Below are 5,688 nucleotides of genomic sequence, written 5' to 3'. Positions count from 1 at the left end.
GTTTTACTCTGTTTAAAACCTGTTATTATTATTCTTATCTTTCCCATTTAAAAAGATCAAGCGAGGAGAAAAACCACAGAATTAGAAATGCGAGCGCGGCCGGACACAAGCGAGTACACGCAAACACACACACACACACACACACACATATATATATATATATATATATATATATATATATATATATATATATATATATATATATATACATATACACATACATACATATACATATAGTATTAAGCGATTACCATGGGAAAATGATAGGCAGAAGGCACTTGGTACTGACTTCCTGTCTGTTCATCTTGTTCCTGTGGTAATGGTAATGGCGGTCTACTATAATGAAGTCACGTGCGTCTACTGTGATTTTAAAGAATTTATATATATATATATATATATATATATATATATATATATATATATATATATATTATATATATATATATATATATATATATATATATATATATATATATATATATATATATATATATATATATGTATATATATATATATTATATATATATATATATATATTATATATATTTAGATATATATATAAATGACCTGATTTTCGATCATACAAGGGTTCTACCAGTATAATGAAACCCACAAGATAAAATTAACATGTGTATTTTCCCCAATAGTTACACAGGGCCCTGTTGCTAATATTACGCTACTAATTACATGATTATATAGTCTTTGAGACGCGCCCTGACCCGCCGACCACTTACTCCCTACTGACTTAACTTTTCAAACTGAACTGGTTTAGGTATTAGGCCTCAGCTGATTCGTCTTTTATAATCGAAAGGAAGCAATAAGGGTCTCCGATGTATGGCACTCATTTGAATCACCCACGCCACCAACGATCATATGGGCATTTGATAAATCAGCGGTATCTATCTGATCGTTACTCTGATCACACATACGCACAACACATCTAGTAGATTTTCCGTTACGTCTTACACGTGAATTTTCTAGTTTTTTCCTTTATTTATTTATATGCATTTTCCCTTTATTTAGTCTCTATCATTTGTGCACTATTATTTGAGCACCTTACCGACCGAAATGTTATTAATAATTCATGCAGAGTAAACAAACTAAACTAAACAAACCAGGGTCAAATTGCGTGCTTATATAATTGGCAATTTACAGTCTGTTCTGAATTCCATGCATCAGATTGCAAACATGATCTTTAATGAAAAAGGAATTTTGTAAGAATCAATTAAATAATCAGTTTTATATCACCACATTAAACACATCACATTTCTTCTTAAAATTGGAGCACAAAAAGCTGCAGTTCAAAAAATAATGAAATAAACAGATAGTAAAAAAACATGTAGTTAAAAAAAGATAATAAAATAAACATATTACTATTAATCATCATGACCTAAAAACTTGTACAAACACAATGAATGAAACAAAGTACAATTGGTCTCAATTAATGCATGAAAAGATATCACAAAATCAAAATAAAAGATTAAAAAGGAACACGGCCGGTTGGTGCAAAGATACGTTTAGAATAATGTTCATACTTCAGAACTCGACACCAATATTTGCGACCTTCATCTGTATGCATCGGGTGCACCGTTAATGATCCCTAGACAAGCTTGTATGTCATCTTCACTCTCCTCTCCCAGGTAACCAGGCAGTCCCGGAAATGGTGGTACCGGTTTATCAGAGTCCACATCAGGACATCATTGACGGGATGCATGTGTGATAAGTGGTAAGGCTCCACCGAATCAGTCGTGTGCGTCCAACACGGCTAAGCGTTTTGTGCGTCTCGATCAACTACCATAATTCAAATACGAGTGGCCCCACACGGCGCATGAGTGTGGATGGCGTCATGTGCTTACGGGACTGGATGCGCAAGGAACAAAACGTTTTTTTTAGCGGCACTTGGACATGCGTCTCTGAGCTGGGATCTGCATGAAGGAAGAATTTGTGGTAGACCTGCAACAACGTGAGCTATAATCAAATGTGATGATTTGTGGTTATGATAAATGATTTAAGTAGCTTTTTTTATTATATTCTAATGGATACATTTATGTAAATACCTTTGTTTCAGAAGTTATTGTATCTAGTGTTCAGTTCACACAATCTATGCATCTGAATTTTTTTATTGAGTAAAATAAAGTGCAACTTTACAAATTTCGGAATCAGTAATCCTTACCTCCAAGTTACTATAAGTCTCTCTTCTGTTGATAACTTGATATTGATCTTCTGTAATTGGTAACAAATTTTGATGTTCGTGATATAATGCCCTAGTGAATTAGGTCAAAGGTTTGCCAGCGACATCCGACAATATTAAAAAAGCTTGTCTGGATGCTGTCGTAACTTATGAAAGAGTGTTGTATATTCTCCTCTCTTTCCTCGTTCTCAATTTATGTCATAAGTCTACGTTTTCCTACTGTTCAATGCCTCTAATTTGGTTGACAGCAACGAGTCATAGAGCAAAACCTCGCTCACTCCCTTCATGATGGGAAGTGCTGCTGAAGTTTGAAGTGTCCGTCTTGTAACCGTCACTTATTTGTCTGGTTGGGCCATACATGCATAAGATGGACACGCTTATAGACAGACGAGGATGCTTGCGACGGATTCAGTGGGTCCTTAGCCGTACTCGCCCTGGGGTCCAGTCCTAATATGTTTTATCACCGCATTGTTGTTTTTAATTTCTTTCACACAGTACGGACCATAATAGGTTGGCTCAAGTTTATTTTCTTCGGTTGCAGTCTTTTCCAATAGATCCTGTCCCATATTTGTATCTTAGACGTTAGTTTGCGGAATCGCTGATCATATTGCATCTGATACTTTTCATTGGCCCTCAACAGAAGTTTCTGCATTATGTGAAATACTCTTCGGGTTAGGTTACAGAACATCAGCTGGCATTGTTCGACACTATATAATTGTAAAGTTGTTTGGTCCATGGTCCCAGTATATGGCAATGAAGGGTTCTGTCCATACACTAAAAAATAAGGGGTATCTCTTATGGAGCTGTATTAAGTGCAAATTCCGCCATTTACAACATCTCTACCCACTGATTCGGACTGCCTGCCACTAGATATTTCAAAATATTTGTCACTTCTCTATTGTGGGATTCAACTAACCCATTGGCTGAAGGCCAGTAGGACGATCGTGAAATGTTCCACATTAAATCATTTTGTCAGATCTTTTATCACTTCATTAACAAATTCATGGCCATTATCACTGATTAGAGTATGAGGACAGCTGAATTTCGTTATGAATGAACACAAAGCTCTGGCAACCGATGTTGCGGTCTTATCCACCATTGCTTAGGTGTGCGTAAAACGTGTCAATGCATCTACCATCCCACATACAAATTTGAACTGCCCGTCTCCGGGATGGAAGGGTCTCACGACATCGATATGCACTCTGTTAAATTTGATTGGCTCCAATGGCCACATGCAAGCCTTTGGAATAGAGTGTTTCTGGTTTTCATGGTATTACATATGTGGCACTGTGTCACGAACCCTGAGAGGTCCGCCTCAGGTCCGATATATAATAAACAAAAAGAATTCAACACCAACAGTTGAAACTGGGGATACGAATATTGAAAGATACACAAACAGAACAGGTTTATTGACAAGCTTACTAGCAAAGATAAGTACAGAATGGTTTCTCCTATTTACATAACAAAGGTAAAATCTTACAATGCATGAACTGGGGAAACAGTGAGGTAATGAAAATACTTGCTGACAAGTTTAGCAGCTGTCGGAAATCAATCCTCGAAGTGACGACTTCACAAAGGAGAACTATAACTTCAGACGTCTTCTTGACACCGTACTGCAGAAAACAAAGTCTATTCATGATACTCAAAGGGCAGGAACTCCTCGAAGCCTCTCGTAGGACGTTTCTTCTCTGAAGGCTTGTTCAATGTCAAAATGCCTCGGTCGTCCACTCCCGGATGACGACTTGACCAAATTCTGATCAAACTCTTGAGGGCCTTTTTTCTCTCTTATCCTTTGTCTGTTCCTTCTCCTCTTATCTCTCTCTGATGATCTCTGCTCTGATCTCTAACTGATGATCTGATCTCTGATACTTCATCAGTCGTATAAATACGGCAAACTGGGGGCAGGGCCTACCAGCGAACGTCACAGGTTCCCGAGATGACAAGAATGTCTTAGAAGGTTCTCAGCAAAATATTGCATCATAATACGCTGCGTTTCTCACGACACGTCGGCGCCTGTTGCGTTCCACAACACACCTGGCGATTCTAGAACAATCATGAGAACAGGCGCCTCCAACACGTGCGCAAATGCCTCCTTGCTGCAGACCTATTTGAAGAAAATGCTTTTTCGTTTCCTTAAATATGTAATTCCTTGCCATAGAGCGATTACCATGACATGTCCCCCCTCCAAAAAAAAATGAAATCAACTGATATTAATTTTTTCGAAAGAGAAACAAGAATTAAACAGCAGGGGAACAATCTGCATTAAGCTTTAATCCAGTTAAACACTTCTCCATTCACTCACCCAATCGTGCCAAAACAGAAAACTGTCATTAGGCTACTCATTCTGAAAAATCTTTAGAAAGGCTATCAGCTACAACACTATTCTTTCCTCTTACTTTTTCCATTTCTGAACTCTGCTTAAAACTTTGGAGTACTAAAACACCTCTTGCGTTTTTCTCAAAACTAATTTCACTTTGTGACACAATTACCAAGGGCACGGGCGGTGGCCACAGTACGGGGCGTTCTTTATAATTCTGAAGCAAGTTTACTATGCATCCACTTTGCTCTACTCTTACCCATATCGATTAAATAATTTAGATTTCCCTTTCTCCGAAATTGAAAGAGGAACTTCGAACCTATAAGATAAAGAGGGACCTTCTTTCTGGACTAATACTAAAACTTTAGCTCTCACACAGAAACTCGTCTCTTTTGCTCTAAGATCATTTTTCCGTTTAGTCTCCCCTTGACTTTCACTCTTGTTCTCTTTCACTAGTTGCCAAGCACTTTCGTTCTCCTTCGCTAGTTACCAAGCATCTCATAAGTTGTTTTTATAATACTCTAGATTAGTTATGTACGCCTCACTACCTTCTTTAAGCATTAAATTACACTTCAACGGTTCCAAAGGACCTTTAGCGGTGTGCCCGAAAACAAAAGGTAACTTTTCTTCAGTTACTACACAGTTTTTGTAAACAACTCTTTAAAGTTTGTTGAAACCGCTCCATAATGCCTTGTGATACGGGATGATAAGGTGTGGAAATTACGAGTTTAATGCCTAACTCTTTCATTCTATCCTTGAAACATTTGGATACAAAATTACTACCATTATCACTCTGTATAGTACGAGGCAGACCAAACTTAGAAAAATATTCTAACAATCGTTTAACTATGGTCCTTGTGTTACAGCTTCTTATGGGTATCGCCTCTGGATAGCGAGTTAGTCTATCAATGATTGTCAACAGATATATATTTCCTCTCTTACTTCTAGGCAGCGGTCCGACCATATCGATAACTACATTCTCAAAAGGTTCGCCTACTGAAGGAATATTACACAACGGAGCTCTGGGAATTACTTGATTCGGTTTCCCGGCAATTTGGCATTCATGACAGCTTAAAACATACCTCTTTACGTCACTCTTCATTTTAGGCCAAAAGTACGCCCTACTAATACACTTGAAAGTTTTATTTGCTCCCAAATGTCCTTGCACATCATGTGCTAA

The sequence above is a fragment of the Macrobrachium nipponense genome, chromosome 45, assembly GCF_015104395.2.
Source record: "Macrobrachium nipponense isolate FS-2020 chromosome 45, ASM1510439v2, whole genome shotgun sequence".
NCBI lineage: Eukaryota > Metazoa > Arthropoda > Malacostraca > Decapoda > Palaemonidae > Macrobrachium > Macrobrachium nipponense.
The sequence above is the reverse complement of the archived record's forward strand: the minus strand, read 5'-3'. Positions refer to the sequence as shown.